Source organism: Anser brachyrhynchus (genome assembly GCF_964034855.1).
Source record: "Anser brachyrhynchus genome assembly, chromosome: 11".
NCBI classification, from domain to species: Eukaryota; Metazoa; Chordata; class Aves; order Anseriformes; family Anatidae; genus Anser; species Anser brachyrhynchus.
The window spans coordinates 17,290,965-17,315,864 of record NC_137706.1 but is presented as its reverse complement, the minus strand read 5'-3'; the positions used below and the strand labels follow the sequence as shown (position 1 = coordinate 17,315,864).

At 40.1% G+C, this 24,900-nt stretch overlaps 1 long non-coding RNA gene across 1 annotated transcript; it reads left to right on the top strand.

Annotated features, from left to right (window-relative positions):
- The first annotated feature begins 9,090 nt into the window (after positions 1-9,090).
- On the top strand, positions 9,091-24,348 carry LOC308200785. The gene is made up of 4 exons (XR_013955811.1): positions 9,091-9,715; positions 10,373-10,395; positions 10,472-10,597; positions 22,504-24,348. It is a non-coding gene; the product is annotated as an uncharacterized lncRNA (long non-coding RNA).
- Positions 24,349-24,900: the final 552 nt, after the last annotated feature.

Here is a 24,900-nt window from a genome sequence, read left to right as displayed (position 1 = left end):
CTCAGAAGGCTGAATTGCCACTGCTGGGGTAGGGCCTGCTCTCCAGTATATAGAGGCTTTCATTTCCCAAGTTATGAATCTGACATCTCATGGCCAAATCCATGCCAGTTTATTTCTGAGAAGTCTGTCCTCATTATTTACCCCAAATAGTTTCACTGTCAGTATGCCTTTTTTTTCCACTACGATGTGGCCAGAGTATCTGAAAGTATCAAGCCTCTCTTTGTTGGATTTTACACTTTTGCTATTACAAGAATTTGTCTTTGGGGATAGAAAAATCAAGCAACTTATTTCCAGCTATTACTTGGATAGGACTTCATGTTCTTAAACAAGTTGTGAGCTCCCACGATCTCTGAAAACAACTCTCCCGAGGTCTTACATCAGGATAGTCCTACAGTTCTTTCATTACTCTACTGGATGTTTGAAAATATTAAAAGGCATCTAACATCCCAGTCCAGCAATTTACAGACTCGGAGTCTGGTGCTGTAGCCCTCAAAGCCTCTATTTCTTCCACAAAATCCGCACTTTGCTATTATTGTCGCCAAGACAGGCACGTGTTTCACTAGAGTAGCAGTTTGTCAAAGCAACAGTCCATTATCCAAAGATTCATCACAGGTTCCCACTTCAGACACGACGGAAGGGAGGCTGGATGGCAGAATGTGGCGGGGAAGGAGAGCTTCCTTGCTGCAAGGTGTGCAAGGCAGGTGGCACACCTTGACCCAAGCTGGGCATAGCTGATTAGGCCGGCATATGCTGATGTGTAATTTCCAGCCTTCTTTTTTCCAAACCCGTCTGTGTTCCTCTAAAATACATAGTTTTTAAAGCCCCAAACAGCACCTTGCACAAATCCTTGACCTTTGGTGGAGAACCCCAATTCTCACTGCAATACAGATGATGCTCTGTTAATTACAAAAAGACAAAAGGAAAAAATATCCCTCTTAAAGAAACAAGCCAGAAATGCCTGCTAACATTGCAGAAAGCATCCATTGCATTCACAGGGATGCAGTACACAGCAAATATGCAACTGTTCCTCAAAATATACTTGCTCTGTGGCCTAGGTGATCCAGATCATCTGTTGTGTGAAGATGAAGAGTTTTCAGAAACAATATGACAATTAAATTCTTTTAAACTCCTATGAGAAGTTCTAAAACTTGCTGTAGTCAGTGCAAGGTCTGACTGATACACCTGACTGCAGAGCCTCTATCTGCAGCTTATGAGAAGGAATAAGCAGACGCCTGTTTGAGTTGATTTTAGTAATTCAGTCCCACGCAGGGATTTTTCTCTATTATTTTATATCAATACTTGTGGGTCCCTCAGGGAAACAGGCTCATCTTTCTTCCACTTGTCTCATCAAAAAGGCAGACATTGAAACAAAGATTATTAGAGGCCAGCCCAATGCAGATGACACCTAGCTCTGTCACCTTAACTCCCGGTATCACTACAATCCCACCATAGATGTCTAGGTTGAGGTCAACAACCATATAGAGGGCAGCTGCCTGAGAGAGAAAAACATTAACTGTTCCTCAGTCCACAAACAGCAATAATTAAAATAAAGTCATTGCAATCCTTAAAATATTAAGTCCTTGGTACTAAACCAACAGGACTCTAATTATAGGAAACACTCAAGTCCCAGGAAAAAAACGAAAACTGTCATTTTCACACAAATCCAGCTTCCAATAAAAATATAATTGGTTCAAGAGAAATTAAAAAGTATAGGTAAGATTTTAAAATGGAAGAAAAGCATATAGCATGGGACTAATTGTTTATCCAGAATTCAAGGGAAGTTTAATGACTGACTGCTTTAGGATCAGAAGTTGGCTGTGAGCAAACTCACTTGAAAATACTACACCAAATATATTTGAATACAATCAAATCTTGACCACAAAATTATGCAAATTTGCATCCATCAGTGTGCCACATTTACGGATAGAATTCTTAAGATGCAAGAGAAAACTGGGAAAGAACTGCAGGTGTGATTACTACATAATGCCGCTCAGGATCTGTTCAATTGACATATTTAGAAGAGAAACTAAAAATGCAGATACTGTTTTGTCGTATAAAACAACACAGTTTAAAGGCAGATGATAAAATGCAGACTCAGAATGAGTTTTGTACTCTAATTTCAACACCTAGACAGTGCCAGAAACACGCCTCGCCGTGCCTGCAGAGATACCAGTTGTACTACATAAACCTCTGCACTTTTTTTTCCTTGTTTCTTTTCTGGATAAGTCCCTCCCTTCTTAATTGTATTTCAGAAAACGGCCTAATATTTTTCCCCACTGTACTCTCTGAAGCTTAGCTTCAGGCATCCTAATAAACAAATGATCTTTTCCCCTGGTTCTGATCAGTTTTGACTTTCATCTTTCTCCACCTTTCCTTATTCGGGGCCAACGTCTTGCTGCTTTCCACTTTTAAACAAACAAACAAAACGTCCTTCCCCTTCCTTCTTCCCCTATTCCCCCCCTTCTTTAATGACATCTTCAGTCATTAATGAGTTAATAAAAATCTCAAAGTCATCTGGGAATAGATAAGGGGAAAGAAAGAAGAGTATTGTACACATAATGACAGGCTCCCTGCTGGCCCTAGGATGTCATGGGTCAGCCATGTTAAGAATGTGTGTGCCCAATCATCTGCTGATTTTTATCAGCAAGGCCTCAAGCAGAATCTGACACGGCCAGTTTGGGAGTTACAATGAATAAACAATGACTTCTTGGATTGTTGGCGGCTGTATGATAGAGTGAGAGGGTTTATATATACTAAAACATGATGACATTAGCAATCAATATACCAATTACTGGACAAGTTATTGGACGAAGAATGCTCATGTCTTGAGCTTTGTGCACTTTGAACATACTACCAGTGATGGAGACCACAGAAATAATGGTACTTAACCCTTCCCAAGCGAGATGTGCTAATTCCCGACAATGCCTTGAAGTTTCTCAGAGCATGTGGTAAAAGAAAACATGGTCTGATTTAGCATATTAAGTCTTTCAGATAGAAGACATAAGCCCGACAAATTTCTTTTTCATTAGGACTTAAAGGAAGAAAGGAGCAGATTTTTCAAGTGAGCATTGGGATGTTAGAACAATGGCTTTAACAAATTTAAATTGTTCTCCATAAAATCTCAGAGGAAATCAATTTCTTTTCACCCAACCACCACTAGCTCACTACACAACCTTCACTGAGAAGTTAGAACACACCTTTTAGAGGATGGTTTAGACAAGTATCCCAAGAGCTCTCACCTGCCTATTCTGCAATAGAGAAAGGAAGATAAAACTAAGACACTTTTCTTATTCCTGTGCCACCAGAAACGCATTCCTGCATCTGTTCAGTGTCATCCTCTTGCTTCCTTTAGTCGGCTCAAAATATTCAGTGTTTACGAGTTTGTCTTCTATTATTCTGGAAGTGATTGTGAAGATTCAATGCCAGTGTTATAATTGAAGCCAGAATCAAACGTAGTTAAGTCAGCCACCTAATTCAAAGCACAGATGGAGAAGACAACTGAGGTGGAGACTGGTGTGGTGGGCAGACCTGCCATATCTGGGGGCACAGCAGAAGCACTGCCTAGGCTGGATTACACAGTGCCACCTCTCCACTGTCCACTAAGATGGACAAGTCCATGACCTAACGGAAAGCCCATGGGTTTTGCCCTGAGATGACTCATAAACATGTGGGAAAGATGATGGGTCTCTTGCCAAGATCTAGGAAGCAGAGGTGCCATGCACGCTCTTGACTTTTGTTCAGGTGAGAGCAAACAAGGCAGGGCATAAATATAAGAATTAACTTTGTCTCCTAGGGCATCAGCCAGCACAGCAGAAATTGTGCAAAAAAAGTACCACATTTTATGTAGATCAGGGGGCTGAATGAAAGCTTAAGACGCATCTCTTACAGACCACTCTTGTAATGTATGAGCTCGAGTGTTGCTCTAAATTACAATCAACTCTGCTTCAGCTTCTCAGAGCACTAAGCGCTTCCCAGGGTTGCGTTGGACAGTAATGGCAGGGGGATCAGTCCCAGACATTGGGGAAAAATAGATGAGACCGCATCTGGTTTTAACTGCAATGGTTATGAAATGTTCAGCTGTATCCTCTCAAATGGCTCTTCCTTTCCCATTAAGTTCTTGAAAAGTTTGGAAGTGAATTTGTCCAGCTCGCCTGATATGAATAACAAAATGCTTTTAAATGTAAATGTTTCATAAAATAGCACCATTACCTCGCATTACAGTGAATACAGTTGAAAAAACTCAATCCCTCCTCTGTAATTTACAATTAACTTTTTGCCTCAAGGTAACAGCTACGTTCACAAAAATAATGGTAATAGATTGACCTTGTTATGAATGGATAACAAGCTGGAAACAATATAGTTTGTCACAGAGCATTAACTGTTACTGTTGAAATTGTAAATAATGTGTATAGAACTCACAATGTAAATGGCTCCCCTTAAAAATATTAATTATGTCGATTAAACACTTGATGCATAATGGATTATTCTGAAACCTATTTAAGTCCATGTCAGACTGAATACACTATTCTCTAAGATCCCATTCCTAGACTACTGGAAAATCTACGGCTGTGCTCTGACTGCTCATGGTGGGCAAATGGCTTACAATGGAATATTGCCTTAAAGATATATGGCTGCTTCTGCTGTTTGGATTGCTGCATGATTTTTCACTAAGTACAACATCAGAAGATTAGACTGTCTAAAGACACTGGTCTCTTCTGAGATGCTTTTAGGCTGCTTTGGAAACTGATGAAAAGCAACCCTCACCCAACAGTGCTGGCCACTCACTGGAGGATCTCTATGGGACACAGAGCACTCCACTGGCTTTTATGCCCCTTCATGATCACTGGTAATGGGACAGAGGAATACCAGAAAGTTTTTACACCTGGCTGGTTTCTTACACCAAAGTGGTGCAACTCACCAAGGGGCTTTGAGGGCTGATGTTACTTGGCTGATCTCCACTTTGTATGTCCTTTGGAGTCAGGGCTGCAGGCATCTGGGAGGAGATTGCTATCATGTGGCTTTAGAGAGCAATCCAAAACTGGTATATAACACACGACATAGAAAAGATTAGACTTTTCTCTCAAGTGTCTGGGGACTACTAATTCACAAACAGGAGACTAAACCGTATTTTTGTGCTTTCCAACCACAGTAAGTGCTCCTCAGCTGTAGCTCAACACTGGACTTAACAGCACAATACTTCAGTGTTCTGGCTAATTACCATGTATAGACTGTTGCATTATAAAGGAGGGATTCCCGCTAGATTATCCACATAGAGAAAGTGATATTAAAACGACAAGCCACCAAGAGGTCAAATAACCAGTTGCCAGAAGTTAGAATAACTAGACTGTGGAGCAGCAATATCTGGGGAGCTGGCATGTGTCCCAGGACTGGTTGTCATACAAATGAAAGAAAAGACAGCTGGAATCTTTTTGGATTGGCTGTTATTTTCTCTGAATATAGTGTAAATCTATCACTTCGTTTTTTCAACCAAACGCCTGAACTGGGAGTTGAGAAACTGATTCAGTAAAATATAAAGTCTCTTTATACATCATTTTTCCATGTGTGAGCTTCATCTACTTTAAGTTTTATCCTTTGGGACCAAGGACTGTTCATACTGTGTGAGCATAAAGAGTGATTGTAGCTGGGGCTCTCCAGTACTCCTGTAATCCAGTCAAATACCTTCTTGCCAAAAGGTGTGCTCTCCTGTCTTGGGAGGAAAAGTCACTGCACGTGTATAACTGAGCAAGCACCTCTTCCCCATGATGGGGTCAAAATCCCAGCGCATGACTAGTTGGTAAGAAACGCTCAGATTTCCCTGCACCCCATACTTTTCTCTGGGCAGCTCTTGTTTCACCTTCAGATAAAGTCTAGCTGTTTGCTATACATTTGGTGCCATCTCTTTAAAGATGTACATTTGAATGGGCAAGAAAGTGAGGGATTAGCAATGGGCAGAGGTCAAGTCCGTCAAGACTTTAAGCATGTCGTTGGTTGTAAAAGAGATTACATTACTGGCAGCTCTTTGCCAGATCAGTACTTCGATGCCAAATGTTAATCCTTGCTGGGGACACGATGGCTTGTAAATGTTATAGGAGAACATAGCTCTTCCTGTAGAAAACAGGCATCTATGGTTAAAACACGGATTATTTTCTCATGCTTACATTTGCATTTCATGCCAATTCACTCCTGCTTGCTATGAGCTTCGCTTCAGTACTTACATTTAATCGCTTCAGATCTTTATTTCTATAGCTAAGGAGGGCATGGTGGAGTTCTTAAAGCTCTGGGTAGCAGAAGAGCTAGAGCTCAGCCTCAGGCTTTGCCAGAAAGCTTATTCTGTGACACTGGACAAACCCTGTTTGCTTACTGAACCTTAGTTTTCCCATCTATAAAATGGAGCTGCATGTAAAAAGGATACTGTAAATTTTTTTTATGACTGTCAGAAGAACAGTATTTATTGGATTTATAAAGCAATCTGCTTTTTTAGCATCTAGCTGTAACTTTGTCTAGCATGCTTAGTATCTGTGACTTTAAGTATCATCCTTTCCTACAGTTACACAGTTAAAGTTTCTAGGTCACACATTTTTATACCAGGACAGCCAAGGCACAAGTCCACACAAGATTTTAGAATAACAAATCTCAACTGTTGCAAAGTTTGTTCTACTGTGGACTGAGAGCATAACTCTGGGAGTAGCCGGCAGCTGTTAAGCATGTGCAGGACACTGTAGGTGACTAAGCGTAGTCAGGAAATTAATATTGCACCAGTAGATCTGCAGCAGCTGACTATGCTTGTAGAGCTATACCTCAACACCCAGCCTGCAGAAAGTCCTTTGGCTGTTTACAGGACACCATGTGAAAGGGATGATACAGGAGCAAGCTGTGCTCCCACCTGCTCTTGGGATCTTGAGATCCCTCAGTGTGAATGCCTCAGTTTCTCATCTATCTTTAGGTAATGAAAAACTATGCTAAGGTAGGATCAATAAAACTTCACTTTAAAGGGTTTGGTGAGGTCAAAAACACTAGTGCCTCCTGCTTGGGGGTTCTGGAGTAAAGAGGATTGTGTAACTTCCCAGATAGATTTGATAACGGAGTTCATAAAAGAAAAACAAATTCAGCCTGGGGAAACCTGAACTGTTAAGTTTCATGCCACATACACTTAGTACCTATAAAATTATAATATTCTAGTAGGAAGGCATTCAACATGTATTTTTCTGGCAATAAGTAAAAATGATATGCACCATACTAAGTATTAAATTGTGTTAGTTTGGTTTTGTTATGCAGATGGATTTTTTTCTTTCACTACTCTTCAAAATGTTTTGAATTAAAATAGCTTACTCAAGGTCACCAAAGGCATATGGTCCTGCTCAAAACTTTAAACAAAACATTAGTTTTTACAACCTTTTGTAATTTGGTATTGTATACAACATGGTTATAGACGGAGTTTCTGTAATCTTTGCAGTGGGTGACAGAAATATGAGAGCCAAATTTATAAGCCATTTAGTGAAGCATTTAATCAATTTCATGCATAGGAAATAACACCGATTGCTTTGCTTTATCAATCTTGCTTTCTCAGAGACCTGCAGTCACCCCAACCTCAAAGCACTTAAGTGTTGGGGGAGAAACCATATGCAAAAATCTAACGCTGTCCACAACATGTCAGGAACTTCTGAGGGCTGCTTAAACTTACTTGCCAGCATCAATAATCCTTCTTAAGGCTTTTAATATATTTCACAGAGAAGGCAGAAAGCCTAATATATATAGGAAGTTGCAAGGCCTCTTTCTACAGTTATTCATTAAGCACCCTTTGTCTAGAATGAGTCTTTGACACTGTCTGGAGTTATGCTGATTAAGTTTGCCTCTAATACTGAAATGTTTGTATATGTTGCCTCTAATCACTTACACTTAAAAACACATCCTTGCATCACAAGTCCCTCTGTTTCCATAAACTATAAATGCCAAATATCATTTGACAAATTCAGAGACACTGCTTGAGACAACAAACTCTCCACAGCCTGAAGAAAAACAACACATTGAGGTCTAGACTGTCTTCAACCATGTAAGAGTTAAAAGTCACACTTACCCATGGCTGTAACTTGGGGGCTGATCTGGGTCTTTATCTTGTTAGAAATGGTACTGAAGGACTAGAACAGTTCCTCTTCTGGTCTTCAAACCATGGCTCAGGATGACTCACCTGACCCTTGGCATCAGGCAAGCAGAGGGGAAAGGCATGCTCATGCTATCCACAGGCACTCAGTGAACTGGAAGATCCTCAGCACTGTTCGGGAGATGGGGTAACACCAGGGTATTGGCGTATGCCAGATGCTAGCATAAGTTACTACTCTTTCAACAGGAAAATATTGTCTGAACCAACCACGTTTACGTGTCCTGTATCTGAAAACTGTAACTAGATTAAGAGGTAAGGCTTAAAAAGCTATTTCTGAGCATGCTTTTCTTTCTCGTGTACTACAACAGCTCGTACAATACCCCAAGCAGAGTACTACAGTGACTTTCTTTCCTGAGTGAAAAATTCCTGAAGGACCAAAAAGGCAATCTCTCTGATAATCATCAGCTGCTCAACTATATTAAATTTAGACAAGGCTACAATAGTGCCAGAGTTGTCCCCTGCCCTCTAAAATTAGAACTGAAAGAATGGCGGGCATAGCGCTAAATATATAACTCATTTAAAAATAATGTGCTCTCAGACTTTCCTAATGCTTGAAAAACTGATCATCATAAATCCCTACGGATCTGTTTGCACAGCCAGCCCACCTCCACCAGCCCCAAACATGTTTCAGTAGGATCCATCCTTTCCTGAACATCCACTTTCCTCTAGTAGATAGGAAAGAGAAAGCAGTAATGTTTGCTGCAGTTAAGTGATACATTGCCCATTTATCTAGGGGGACAAAACTTAACCCAGCCTCTACCTTCTATATAGAAGAGAGGGAGGAAAAAAAAAACAGAACAAACGATAAGTTAGTATTTCTTATCTCTTCCTAGTCCAGGCAGAGTGGATTTAGCCATTTAAAGCACTAGCGAGCCCTTTAAAGCACTCAGAAGTAGAAGCTTTAGCTTTTCAAGCTACAGAACTAAGCAGACCTTGGGGTTGGGGGGGTGGGGGTGGGAGTTTCTTTGACCTCACGAAGCCTAGCATTAGTAACTTTGGAACAAACAGTGGCAGGATGGGCCGAGAGCAATTTTGTGGAGAAGTAGAGGAAGAGAGTGGCCTTATCCCTTCCTTCAGGTTCAGGGCAGCTTCTGCCCAAATAAAATAAAACCTCCCCTTTCCTTTCCAACTTCACTCCAGCAGCATGCAGGGTCCCCCAAAGAAGAAGATACACTTAAATAATTGAGCCTGGGCCCTCCAAGTTTATAGCCAGCTAGGGCCTGTGGCGGAGATTCGCGCAGAGGAATGCTGGGATCTTGGAGGAGTTAGAGGTCTCCATTTTGTGAGGGAAAGTGTGTCTTAGAAAACGTAGGTTTTTATTTGCCAGCTGTTTCTCTTTTTCAGTTATTTTGACCATCAGAGCACCTGTAGCAGATGCTGAGCCTTTCAGAAGAGCAACATGAGGGGCTGGGGAGGGTTTTGTGTGAACTCCTGTTTGGTGTTGTTCCTTGTGAGGGCAGGGAGCACAAACCTGGGATCTATAAAAAGCAAAACTCTGCTTGTTCTACAAAATAAGTCCTGGGTGTTTTGTGTGAAGTGGAGCTGTTTTAGTTAGAGGTAACTCCGCTCCTTTGTTACAAAATTTGGCTAAAAATATTTTTACTTTTTTCCTTAGATGCCCCTTTACCTCCTGTTTTTGGGAAACTAGAGAGGCCCCAGGACCGTGTGCTTGGCCTCTGTGGGGCTGGGAGGTGCCTGTGCCACTGGAAGTGGGTCTGGACTTGATCTGCCGCAAATATAAAAGCTTGTTAGTGAAGCAAACAGGTCACATTACGCTATTCTTGTGCCTTAAATAAATCAAGAAAGGTGTAAATGTGCTAGTTGTGAACTTATTTCTCCCCTGGGCTGCTTCTATGAGATGTTTCTTTCTCTTCCTTCCCCCTCTCATTTCTACCTTTGCTGCTTTGGATGGTATCCGCTTATTGGAAGAGTTTTCTGAAAATAGTAATATTGGAAAGGCATGTTCTCTGTTTGCTCATCTGGAGTATTCTAGGAGAGATTAACTCATTTAATTCTTCACCCCATAAATTTGGGGTTCCCTTTCTAGTTTTGTCTTGCAGATAGGTTAAGGCAATAAAAAGTATAAGTAAAAGAAGCTGCATTTTTTTTTTCCTGGACAGAGATATACTTCTTGCAATCTTAATCACCAGGTGATGTGTTGTTTTTTAAAATAGCAGCTGGAATAAAAACATCTTTATTTTTTTCCTAATGGAGGAAGACAGATCCTACCTGGAAAGGTTTGTCACAATATGAATCTAGGCTATAGGGAGAAGAGAAATACTACAGGAACTCAAAGATAAATATTTTTTTCAGGAATACGGCATTTGGATCCAGTGATAAGCAGGCAGTACGGAGCCTGTGCTTGGGGCTGGTGGCCATTCACACATGGGACATCCTAATTTGATGTCAGGGGATCTGCCGTTGACTGATGCTTGCAAGGTACTCCCTAAAACTTAGCTAGCGGAAAGGCAATTTCCCTCCTTTTATCCTTTGTATCCCCCAAGGAAGTGGAGGTTTGTGCTTATTCCTCTTTGCTCATGAGTGTGAAAACTTAAATCTTGTTGCTGGGAGAATGCCTTAATGCTGTCAATGGGCTGTTTCTGGGGAAACTTGTGTTTTTGATAATCCTATTCTTAAAATGGTTCCTGTGCTGCTCCTAGGAGCTGTTTGCTATTCTGTGGATGTTTTTATTTGGGCTTGGTCTAAAGTTGTTGGATTTTTACCAATGAAAGTAAACTAGAAATAAAGAAATGGCACTGCCTGCTCAGTCTCCAAAGGTTGTTTTCTTGAGCCAGGATAGACACAACAATTTGAAAACCTCAGTCAAGTTTTTTTTTTTTTTTTTTTTGTGGGGTACTGTTCAAAAATCACATTATTTTATGGATGTAATTTATATACAGAAAAGAAGAGGGCTATTCCCAATATTATCTTTATCTTCTAGACATAAATAACAAACAACTCCGGTAATCAAAATTTACTGCAATTGTAATAGGTTTTGGCATTGTTTATGTATCACAGGGAATGTTAACATAATGTTGACTTTCAGGACTAAGGCCAGGATTTTTGTTGTTGTTGTTGGCTTTTTTTTTTTTTTAGGCATTATAAAATAGCCCCAATATATCTGTGGCTTTTACAGTATTCAAGAGTTTAATTTTCATAAATAACACTGTTTATACCTCCTTCTAATCAGAAAGTTGAAATTATCTGTGACAATGTGAACACTAAGAAGTTGTATACTATGAAAATATTTCAATAATTAATGCATGCACTATCTAGAGCAATTGACAGTGAGGTCATAAACATAATGGGCCATCTGTGTTTGATTTGTATCTGAAAATGCTTAAAGGGAAAGGCAGGTAATTCAGGCTGCTCTTGCAAATGTAGACAGGCAAGATTTTTCACCTTCTCAGAAGGTTGTTGAACCATTTCATTGCTTTAAAGAAGGGGGGAAAAAACAGTTCTTCCAGGCTATAGCCTCTTAACATGCTTGCATTTGGCTCCTGTATTCTCTGACAAGCAGAGCACACTGGCGGGACTTTTAGTTTTCTTTTAGAGTGCACAGAGGGTTGTCATTCTCCCTTATTTACTTTATATTGTTTGCTCTATAAAAATGCCACTCCAGGCTCCCAAGCAATCCCACTAGCTCACTCTGCATTCTGGGACCTGGGTTTAAATAGTTTCCTTTGGACCATTCCAAGTTCAAATCTGCACTGGCCTGTTGAAAGGCAGCAAAACTTTTATGCAGGGATCTGGCTCGTTGCACCTTTATGACCCTTCTCTGGATGTGTCCCAGCTTGTCTCCTGAACCTTTTCTCCCTTGTGAAAGTCGAGGTTCAGGTTACCGGCATATCTGGGATCGGATTTAATTTAGCACTAGGCTTCTGTGCTGTAATGGGGAGAAATGGATTGTCCTGCTATCGTTAGGAATAACTCTTTATCTCTGGACTTATATGCATTGGCATAAAGCCAATATTAAGCTGGAATGACTCAATAAATAAACAACCAAATACCACTCTTGTTTTCACTGGCTGATTTGATGACAGTCGGACTCCTGCTCTTGGCACTGGCTGAGGCTCTACTGAAGGAAATGCCATTATCTCTCCTGTGCCAGGCAGAGATTAATAAATTCTTAGAAATTGAATCCAGACAGGACTTCTAAATGATTTCATGTGACCTCCTGTATATCAGAGCTATTAAATACTACAAATTACCTATGATAAGCCCAGAGATTGCAACCTATTTTAAACTCTGTGCAATTTTTTCCCCTGCTCTGCCTTTCCTTGTCACCCAAATATTTAAGTGTAGGCAGAGAACAGGTCATAGCAAGGTACCATCAGTGTTTGGGGAAACTAGCTGAAATGTGTCCAGGTAATGCCATGCTGTAAGAATTGCTTCACTGTCCCTTATAATCTGATTTGGGGTTAATTTCCTGCTCAGATCTGAGTCTGGTGATTAGAGTGATCTGAGCATGGGAAAACAGACCCCAGCTACCACCTGTGAGATTTCCCCCATTGCCCTGACAGTTCTGACCACCTTTTCAGAACCTTAACCTTAGCATTGCAAAATCATTAGTGTAGCCCAGGGAAAAAAGAAAAAATGGAATAAAGCAAGACTGAACTATACAAAGTTGTGAGAATTATTCTTGAAATTGCAAGTATCTGTCTAATATTCATGACTTGGAAGTCAAAATTTCCTAGTGTTGGAAAATAAGGAAAATAAAAGAAGATAAGGCCCAAAACGTAGGGAGTAGTAGTAGGATGAGGGCTTTTGTCTATGGATGCTGACACTGGCAACTCACTTCTGATGTTTGGGTAAGCATCCCTTTTCTTTCTCCACATCCTCTCAAATATTTGAGTATAAATTGCTAGGTGTTCCAAGTCAGACCATGAATATAAATTCTACATTGTCTCAATGAAAGTAGATAAATACCCTTTACCTATGTTTATCTTCAGCTGTACCATTGTGTCGTCAGCCTCAAGAATTTCTGCTAAGAGCTAGAACAGAGCTTTTACTTAGGGAGGAAATTTTGCCTTAAACACTTCAAGCCCACTGGTCTCAAAGTGTAGCAGCTTTTAGTACTGGGAAGCTGCATCGTACTTCAAAGCTGAGTTTGTGTAACTTCTGTATCTGCAGCTGGTCATGTTGGCAGCAAAGTCAAATACCCCGCACAGGTACCACTGCTCAGAAACCAAGTCCTTGTTCCTCCTTTTGGTCAAACTGCAGAAGTTGTTGATGCGTGGCACAATACGGCTTGTTTCTAGTACCTAGTTTATTTTTTATCTCCTATGGTCTTTCTTCAGTATTGTTGTCTCCATTTTGAAAGTAGAGCTGGACTCAGTTGTCTAGTGAGTTCTTACCAATGCTTTTTTTTCATAGACAAGATCATTTCCTTGTTTCTACTCAGGTCTTTTTTGTTCTAGCTCTGGACTCTGAAGGCTTTTGTCTTCTGTATGCTGTAACATTCAAAGTAGGAGGAGATTAAACTCCAAATCCTTCAGGTTCAACTGTTTTGAGACTGTTTTCCATTCTATAAAAGTGGCCTTGTTCCCCGACTTTTGCTGTGTTTAGCTACATTGCAGTGAAAGGAGAATAACAGGCTGCTTTGAGTCAGAATCTTGTCTTCTCCCATCATTTGCTACCATAATAATTCTTCACATCATCTACAGATTTTATTAGTACAATTTTAAGTTGTATTTGAAAATTTCATAATGAAGTTCATTGTGTTGTAAACGGCAAGTCGGGTCAAACAGAAGCAACACCCAGGCCAGGCATAGTCTGTGACAGATGCTTAGGGAGAGGCTGAGGAGTGGAACTCTGTACACTTTTGGTTTCCACAGTTAGAACATTCAACGCTGATATTTAGTAGTGCTTAGTGAATTTTCAAGTTTTTTTTTAAACCCATATATGCTTTTGTTCTCTGCAACATTTGTGAAAATGAGTTCCATCATTTAATTTGTGATGAGGAGAAAAATACTTTCTTCTAATAGGTGCCACATATTGTATTATGAAAAATAGTGAATAATCATTCTTTACTTACCTTCTCTACTTTATTCTGGATTTTGTGGGCTAGATATCATGTCCCCTCTTTCTTTTTATCAGGTATTCTTTACTTTTTTAAAAAAAATAGGCAAAGTGTTATAATCTTCTGTATCTATTTTGAATTAGAATGACCAGAACTACTGTGGATTTATACGTGGCACAAAGATATTTGCTGGGTTTTCATTCTCTACTCATATTCTCGTATCCTATTTTCCCTTTTGTGGAGCACTGAATTGATGCTTTATGGCAAATTATTCACAATCACTGAGATCTTTCTGGCATAAATGTCTAGAGCCTATGTGTGTGTGTCGTACGTGCATTGCTCTCCCCTCGGTGACACCGAATTTCTTCAAATTATGTTATAATACCCCAGTACTCAGTGAGATCTTTTAGCTTGGACAGTCCTGGATAATTCTCCGTCATTTGCACATACGTGATCAGCATAGCTAGTAACACAGGCTCCTGGGAGAGCACTGCTTAAAACCCCTTTCAAGTATAAAAAGTAGGTATTTATTCTTTTAACCACCTCATCCTGTAACAGATCAGTTTAACGGCTTTTGCAGTGAAACCTTCTCAAAATCTTTTTGAAAATCTGTGTACCCTCCACAGTGCAGATGCAAGGGCATTTGGTGGTTCCTTCAGGGAACTCAGATCATAAAAGGAGTTTGTGGGTACCAAGGAATGGTGCTGAATATCACTTGGCATTAAAAACCGTGGTGTTTTTGTTTTACATAGTTGAATATAAGATCTACTCAAAAGGGGAGTGTGGTTCTCTACTTAGGACCATGGTCTGACATTCAGGATCTGCAGGTTATATACTCCTACGTCAAAAATGTGTTTCATTGAGCGTGTTTCATCTTTCTGTGGCTTAGTTGCTTATTTCTTCCCTTTTCTCTATTTAGCTCCTAAGCCTTCAAGGACAGGGGCAAAGTATTTATACGTACGGCTCTTTAAACCATTTTGGGTAACTCTGGATAATATCATAATCCAAGCTGATAATGCATTTTTTAAGGTCAAATAGTTTGATAAGGGCGCTATGTTACTGATTTTAATCAGGCTCTATTTCACTCTTTCAATTAATATATTTTTTCTAATTTTGGCGATACATTATCTCAATGGGAATGTTTGTTTTGGCCACTTAATCAACCAGCATGCTGTAAGCAGTTTTCAAGTTCTGTGTTATTTCAAGTAAAATAATTTTGCTGTTATCCTGTTTTAAAGAAGCTAGTTGGACTCTGGCACTAATGTTGCCAGCAAAAAAAAACAAAGTTTTTTTTTTTTCTCCTGAGATTTTACTAAGGTGTGGTAATTAAGAAACGTGAAGAGAACAAAAAAAAAATAAAAAAAAATCCCAATGCTTCTGTGCTGAAGATGTTGTGCCATAGGAGTCTGAGTAATAGCTGTTGGGTCAGCGACCATAAAACAGCCCTATAAATGCAGAATATAAGATCTGAGCTGGGGCATTGCCTTGCAACAATTATGCCAGCAGCTAATGGTAATATCCAGTGGCGTGCCCGTCCTTCCTCCTACACCACTTAAAGTGACACCATCCCCATCTTCACTCTGCATCTATCATAAAGACACATTGATTTCCTTTCGGAGGAAAACACATATTTCTTCCCTCCTGCTAAGAAGATAAATCTGACAGATTTTAATCAAATGTAGTTGTTCACAACTATAGAAATGTTTCCAGTGTCATAGATGAAAACCCTTCCCCCCCCCCCCCCCCTTTTTTTCTTCTTTTTGAAAAGGAGGAGGTTTCTGGAAGCTAAGTTTATTTGGAGAGTACACCTGTGCTAAAAATCTTACTATATGCACCGGCAGTTAACATTTCAGGATGCCCTATGGGCAGGTTTAACTTTACTGCCCTCCAACATAATGCCTGTCTTGTAGTGGTAACCATGAATACTGCTATAGTTAAGGGTCTGTCAGTGGTTCTATCATAAACTCCCCTGTTTCCAGGGTTTTTATAACTCAGCCATAAAAACTCTCTCCAAGCTAAAGCTTAGCTTACCAAGGCAGACCTGATTCGGCTCTTGGAAAGGCAGATGATACATATCCCTCTGTCTCTTCTAAAATTAGCTGTGGTCCCCAAGGAAGGGCTCTGGCAAGCCATGGGTGCCATACATGTCCAGCGGTATGTGATAGATGAAGGAGGAATAGTGTTTTAGAAAGGCTTTCATCCTCTTCAAATGGCAAATAAATTGGCCTTCTTACTTTGAAGCAAGAGGAGTCAAACAACACAGTGCTTTCCAATTTAAATTGTGTTTTTACTTCAGTCTTTTATTTCTTAAAGTAACTTTAGGAGTTCATTACATCTTAGCCTGGGCCACAGGCAACAATCTGATAGCATTTAGAAATGTGGAATATTATTCACAGTTGAAGTATTACTCTGGATTTAAATCAGTGGGAATAAATATAGAAGTGGGCATCCTGAAGAAAGATCAATCAAATCCGAGGAGAGACGATATGCAGAGCAGCATAGAAACCATGGCTATTGTGGCTGAGAAATAAAGGAAAATGCCTTAAGAATGGAAAATTGCAATTCAGCTCTCTGCTTATATGACCGTAGACTTAACCCAACTTGTAGGCCAGGCGGGCTGCAGGGAGCTCTGGAAGTAGAGGAAGTGTTGGTACATAACCTACTTCCAAATCTATCCCAGCTGCCCTTATAGAAGATAATTATGTGTTCTTCAGTCAGATCAGAATGTGGTGGATGGCTGCTGGTTGTGCTGATGATGTCTTAATGCCACTAATGAAAAAATGCAGCAAATTTTGGAGGCTGGAAATGTTTTTTTGGGGAGCAGGAAGAAATGTTTGACTCTGTCAGGATATCCGCAGGCTTTCCAATCTGTGGTGGTAGGTATCCACCGAGCTTGGAGGTGCTCCCAGTCCTCTTTGCTCTGTTCTTGAGTGTCCCATAGCTGAACAGTCGCTCGATATTTTAAATTTGAACCTTTGTGTACGTCTGGTCAGTGCTAAAGAGAATGTCAAGGAAAGACCTTGGCTGTGACTATTTGGATCAAAGCACAGCAGTGCTGAGCCTCTAGCAGAATGACCCAAATTGTCATCTCTCCTACAGGTGTTTTATTTCTGGGCACCACACAAGGTGCGAGGTATCTGCTAGCACTGGTGTAAGTGCGAAATAGATGGGTTTGCTCTGCCTTGTACTCTGTCATTGGTAATGCTCATTTGGTGTGACCAGGGAAATAATGGGCCATGGCATGAGCTGGTCCTGCCTCTGCTCCCTGCAAAATGCTCAGGGTCCGAAATGTGGTTTGGTCCCCATTTGTCCTGTGCCCTCCTGGGGCAGCCGCTGTGCTCAGCGCCCCAGCTTTGTGCCCCGGCCCAGGACAGGGAGGGTACTGCTGATCCGTCTCTCCCAAAGGGCAGTTTACAATAGAAGAAGGAAGAACCTTGGAAAGTGAAAACAAACGGAATAGGAAGGGGAAAAGTGCTTTTTATTTGCTATTTCTACACTGATAATGGAACGCTAATTTAAACCAGGACCCTTTTTGGAAATGAGTCAGAAGTAAGCCCTGGCCAGATACTTTTAAACAGTATTTCTGCTTCTGTGTTGCTGGGAGCTTTTACGGCCCCTGCCCCTAAGCCAGATCATTAAGGCCTTACAGTACTTTAGATCTAAGCCAACAAGATGATGTTCTGGTGACCAGACTTTTCGCTGACCCTCGTGCCTTTACGAGTCTCCTCAAGATCTCAAGGAAGCCTCTCCTTTTGAGGAGCCTAGTCTCCCAGTGATCTTGGGCTGGATTTGCACATTTAAGTCCCATCAAATGCTAATAGGAATTCCTTGGTCAAATCCTCTCCCCTGTCCCTCTTCATGCCTCACTGGGAGAAAAGAGCCATTAGTGTGTTTAAAAGTAAATTTCAAGGTTTCCTTTTTGTGTGTTCCAATGGCCGAGTTTGATTCCTTTCGTCCTTTTTATTTTATTGTGAGGCACCTTGAGTTATTTGCATGATAAGACACCCTGTAAATGGATTATATTGTAATGCATTGTGTAGGTTTAATGCTGACAACAGCTCGGTTTGGAAGTAAGATAGCAACTTCGATTTTTAGTTTCTGATGTGCCGTGCAGAGAAATGCCTTTTGAGAAGCATGAGGCAAAGCAGGAGGGATGAGGAAGAGGCAGCTGAAGTTAAGTTGTATGAATAACGCGAGGGAAAGCTGGCATTAAAGAGGAGCCGAATACATTAACTTCTCAGCCTCTGCACTGGAGAGAATCAATGGCACAAACTGGAGCGTCCCTTTCCTCTCTGCCATAACAGTTAATGTGGTTTTTCCTCTCTTTTTTCCAAGGATAGCAAAGGAATGGTAATGCTTTCTGGTAACAATCTTTCATATGTGATGGATGAGTGTAGCTTTACAGTCACTGTGCCCAGAATATTATGTTGTTATATACTGCCTACTTAAAAATTGGACTTGGTCCCTTAGAGGAGCCCTATATTTCAGAAAAAGTGGTGAAATGAACAAAAAATCTATTTTTTTGGAGAGGGGGAACTGGACCACGTAATGAATGCTGGTGCAGGAAGTTTGGTAGTCTGAGCATGAAGCATGGAAAACATACACTCCCCAGGAACAGTACGCTTAAATCCTGGCAGAAACAGCTTGGCTTCCCGTTCCAAGGTAAACACGCAGTTTGCATTGAGTGGGTATTTTAGATAATACCATAAAATATGAACTTAGTATGGACACTAAAGTGCTTCTCATCTGTGCTGAAGTCCTGCACATGGCTGCCTTTAGTGTCACATACTTGAGATATTTTGTGGCAGACTTACGCTTTGTGCTCCATCTCTTTTGCAATAATTAAACTGGCCAATTTAGTTGCACTTTTTTTTTTTCTTTTTACATCTATTCCAAAGCTTGAATAGAATGATTACAGACTAAAGATGAATAATTTCTGGTACTTGTATTATGTTGGCTTAATTCTGCGTGGCTCCCAGGACCCTTGTGCTGGCCTAGAGTTCTTGAGCACCTTGTCAGCTATCAGCATGCATGTGGTATCACTTCATGTGGATTGATCTATTCACGTTAGCAAACCTCAGTTTGATAGGTATCGGTAAATATTTTAACAAACTGTTCTTTACCTCTAATGGTTGAACGGTGGAAGTTGAAGTGCAAAATTTATAACTCCCTTAAACTGAAACAAAGTGCTGCTTGGAATCGCTCTAGGTTTCTTTCTTTCTTTCTTTCTTTCTTTCTTTCTTTCTTTCTTTCTTTCTTTCTTTCTTTCTTTCTTTCTTTCTTTCTTTCTTTCTTTCTTTCTTTCTTTCTTTCTTTCTTTCTTTCAACTCAAAGTTGTCGTGAATAGCATGTTTTAAAAGCACTTTGATCAGTGCTGTCTTTAAAAAAAAAAAATGAAGAGGGGGGGAGCATCTTTTTGAAACTGGGAGGAGAAGCCTTTGAAATCATAATGTGTAACCAAATTTAGCCAGCATACTGTGACCTGTTAGAAAGGGCTGATCCTATTAAAGCTCCACTGCATGTAGCATATATCTCTTTAAATACTTTAAAGAGAACTCTATAGATTTCTGTTTACTGACGTCAGCATGGCACAGGAGGAAGATTGGCTGCTCTGTGTTTTTAATAGAAAAAGAACTGCCTAGAAAAGCCACCAAAGCATTCCTGATTTATGCCGCTGTATTGATGACGATGCAACTTCTGGGACATATTGTCACTTGATTCAACTCCCTGAATCTGTGACGGTTCAGACAAAGGCAGTTTTTGATTTACCAGTCCATTCTTTTGTAATAACATACACAGAGCTGCTTGTCTTCCTTGCAATTTGGGTCAACTCCACAGCTCTGAGGAGAAAATTGGGCACAAACTGTCCCTTAGAGATGAGTGATGTGTAAATCTGGATTAGTTCTAGCAAGCTGAGGGAAGCAACATGAGGATATGTCTCACTTGAGTGTGTGGTCTTTATGCCATTGCGCCCCAGCCTTGATAAAGAGGCGCTGTATAGTGGTATAGCAGGCACCAGACTCGGGGCAAGAAGCTTTTAATATTAGTTTAAATTAAAACAACTGGTGGCTTTAAATAGAGGAAGAGGTTCTTTGTAAAGTACAAATAAATTCTTCAGCTCTCTCTGTGAAGACGTCACTAACAACTCATTTAAGCACTTCTAATAAAAAGAGCGTTTGTGCTCTGACAAGAAGTTTTGCAATCTGGAACAAAATGTCACTGATTGGGGAGATTCGGTTCTCAGCTACTCCTGAACGACTCCAGATTTCATTCCACTCATGCCAGTGCTGTTTTTCTGTATTGGCATACGGGCAATAGACCATACTTCAGAGAAGCTGGCATTACTGAACCATTTATTGGTTTAAAAAAAAAAAAAAAGCAACATCTTTTGTCCCCAGAAGCAGCATTGTTATGCCTTTTGCAGCAGAGAATGCCTGAAGTAGGTGAAGGCAAAGCCATGCAACTGGTATTGCATTTCATGAAAATAGCTGGCTGTGCAGATATTTTCCTTTCCTTTTGTGGCTTCACCTGTTTGTGCAGCCTCTGTGCTGCGTGGGGTGAGAGTATGTATCTGGTATGGCCTAGCAGCAAATGCTTTGTAAAATGAATCAGCCTGCCTCTGGTATCAGGAAGAAATTTGGATTATCCATAGAGGAATACAAAGGCTGGTACAGCACTACTGTTATCTGAATGAAAAACAGTGATCAAAATTGATAATAATTCTTCCATTAAGTGACAGATAAAACTTTAATTAAGACAGCCTACTCGAAGCTCATGATGCTTCATGTGTGACTAATTCTGACTGGCAAAAATACTGATTTTAACTAACATCAATTAACAAATTTTTTGTCTGTCGCAGGGAAGGCAGTTGTATGCGTGCCTATGCGCATGTGTCTGCGTATATGTGCACATAGGGGTGTGCATGTGACATCTTGGGAAAAAGCACAAGGGTTTTCACATATCCTGTAACATTTAATACAAGGTTGTCTGGTGTCTAAGCAATGTGTCTAAACACATGCATGCATGAATTTCTCGGTATGATAGGGTGCACTTAGCATACATAAACACTAGGAAGCCAGTGGCTAACGCGGGCTATTCATACAGTAAATGAAGCACAAAGATTAGCGTGGCGATACCTTATTTCTTCTGTGGCACAGTATCTGTAGCCATGCACCTCTAAAATGCATAACTATGCTGTTCCTCCTAGGAGGCTGTGGCAAACTGCTCAAGAAAAGTGGGCTCTGGAAGCCCTTTTGGGAGTCTTGGTGGTGCTTATAGATGAGGCTGCATTAGCACCTTCCAGCGGCTCATCAGTTGAGCACCGAGTTGGGGTTTCTCCATTTTTGTGTGCCTAAACTGAGGCAAATGGGGTGAAAACCTGGCCCTACTGCTGGAGGCTCCTGGCAGCCCCAGGGAGAGGTGACAGCTCGGCTCTGACCGCTTTCCCCTCTGGCTGAGCAACCTGGGGCTGTTTCCACCTCCCGGAGCCCCAGCACGTCCCCATGGCTCATAGCCCTGAGGGACTGCGTTGTCTCTTGTCTGAGAGCCAGATCAGGCTGAGGTCGGCAGCATAACGCGCCGTCCAGTTTCTGGGGACTAAGGTTACACCGCTGATGTTATGGGAGAAACGCTAAATGGCAGAATCAGCTGGATGTAGTGGCTACTTTGGAGTACTTTAGCCCCTGGCTTGAGCGTTTGGGTTATATTTTAGCAACTGAGATGACCATTCTTTACAGATATTAAGAATGCAGAGCCTTGTGAATAGCGGAAAATTTAACATTTCATGGATATCACAACTCATGCTCTTTTTTTTCAGTAATACTAGTGTGTGTTGTAATTCTTTTTTGCCCTCTATTATCCCTTTACTCTGCTACAGAATGTACTTTCATCTTTTGGAAATGACCCTTTAATGTAGTGACTAAAATTTAATTTAGGATATTTTGTTCTAAAAAGCACAAGCTTTGTTTCATAGGAGTAACACTGAGGCTTCCATGTTATTTACTGTGTCTTTGAGAAGCAAAAATGCATTTTGGAAGACTTTCTTTTTTTTCTGACTGCTCAGTCTGCAAACTCTCCTCAGACTTGTGTGCCATGCTGAGCTCCCACTGAGGTGTGTGCTCTTGCTAGCAACACAAATTCTGACTACACATCCTTCCAATGATGGCTGTCTTGGCTCTTTCATGCTAAAACAAGCATAAAGTAATTTAACCTTAATTTTGTTTGTAAGATATGGAAGGAAACATGTTTCTAAAGCACATGGGAAGAGTCTTTTGAGAAAGAAACTGATTTTTTATGGGAGTTTTTATTTTTTTTTTTTCCCCAGTGTAATGCAGAACTTTGGATTTTGAATGAATTTTACTCTCCTGTGTGGGCCCTAATATAAAAGTTGTTACCCACCCTCATCTCCTGGAAGCTTTCAAACCATGGAACACCAGACAGTCCCTTCAGCTGGCCAAAGAAATTTCAATTTCAAACATCTTTATAAAGAAATGCAAGAACAGATGCTTGTATCTTGTTATTGTCTTAGTGCCTAATTTTCTTGACTTGTAACTGCAGAGGACTTCTGCCTGTATTAATGTAAATTTCAGTTTTTTTTTTCTGTGCAGTATCAAAGTTTTCTTCCTTTCCAGCTACTGATGTTATTGCTTAATGCTGGCAATACTCAGTTATCTTTATCTCATCTTGATCTATGCTTTTTATTTGAGTTGCAAAAAACCACAGTCACAATTCAGCCTAAGAAGATAAACTAAAGTAATTCAAGCCCAGTGAATGGTTTTATTCTCTTGTGTTCATACTTTCATAACTTACTACTTGTCTGATCCATTTTCAGCTGTAATGTACATATAATCAACCTTTTCAGACTTCTCACAAGAAAAGCTTTTGTTCACTGTGCAGTAATCAGTATTAAAGGCCTTTAAAATGGTGGAAGTCAATGACACTGGCACATTGTCCAGATACATTGTTGTTGATGAAGCGAACTGATATTACTGTGAAAGACCAATTTCATCTCAAAGTTCTTTCATCTGTGGTGATCACAACATTTTTCACATATTGTTCTTCACAATCATGTAAGTTGGTACCCACCTCTGATATTTCATTCTAGCTTTTTTTTTTTCTTTTCCCAAGGTAGCTACAAAATGATTTGATAGCTTGGAATAACATCGAAAGGCCTCAGTCCATTAATGGAGGCTCAACAGACACCATTTTTTTATATGGGATATATGTATTATACCATTCGGATCGGTGAAGACCTTGGTGTGACAAGATAGTCATCATGACTGTGATTGTGTCACTATTCGATTCTAAACCTAAGAGAGCAGCTCTTTAAAAATGAGCAAAAGCAGTGAAGTTATTAAGTCAGATTTCTCTTTCTAGGGGAGCACAGTACTGCATGCTTGGTTATAAACCTAAAACATAGGTTTCAAATCCTTTAATGTTAAACTTTTGATTAGATGCTTCAGTGTATGGAATTGCTGGGGAAATAATCATGTATTTGTCTCCCAATTTAAAATGTTTATTTTTGACCCATTTCAAATTAGATTTCTGAGGTGTTGGATGTCTGAAATGAGGTCCTTCAAATTTTAGTCACCATTAATAAGCAACTTATAATGGTCTCCACTGCTTTATAGCCTGTTGATTCAACTGATATTCAAAATTTGGTTCTATACTAAGGTGGGGAACACCCTTGCATCACCCAAAGTTGCCCCACAGAGGAAGAAAACACTGACTGGAGTCTCTGGCTCTGATTACTTTCTGTTTGCCCTTAGGGTGTCCAGCTGCTGAAAGGCAAGCTCTTATTAGTTTCACCACTATATGAAGCAGCTTTGAAGACAGTTGGTTTTGGGGCACCTTTTTGACTAGGGTACCAAGTAGAAGGGCTTACAGACAGTGGCATTCAAAACGAATTGCATCTGATGCAGTTTTATACCTTGATGTTGTCTGAAAACATATTTGGATGGAAACATTGGTACTTTTTAATCTAAGTCAAAGCTTATTAGGTGCAATGTTTTTTGTTAGATACTATAATAAAACTGGAAAGAACAGACAGCTGTTGGGCATTGGAAGCCTTCCTTATGTCTGAAACACAGCATCAGGCCTGGCTAAATAGAGTTGAAAATAGTTGCCACATGTTAACTATATTGGAAATGTTAATTATGGAACTGTTTGATACTCATGAGAAGAAAATAAAGAAAAAGCTTCTTTTCAGGTTTTCCTACTTCCATCCTGTTTAAAAAATAAATACCTATCTTCTAATTTTTCTCATCAAAGAGAATAAATAACGGTTTGGATTTTTTCCATCACTTTTTTTTCCCTCCTTTGCAGTCCCATCCTTCTCCCTGTTTTTACTAGTTTTTGGACTAACACTTTCAGATCTTTAACTCTGGAGAAGTTACAGAAGGGGAACAAAAGAAAATTGAAACTCTCTAAAGTGGTTGTGCTAGTTTCATTTTTCTTTCTGCTGTTACAACTTTTCCAAACCAAACTGAAATTTTGGATATCATTCACTTATTCAACTACACTAACAAAAAGGAAAAATAAGAGGAAATGGACAGGGAACAAAAATAATTCCAGCACTTGCAAAAAATATCATGTAAACAGTAAAAAAAAAAAATCAAATTATTATATTTTGGACCTTTTCAAGTGGAAAACACGTGAGTTTTGATTTTTTTTAATGAAAAAGTTCTTCCATTTTTCGGCTGCTTTGCAAAATCTGAAGACC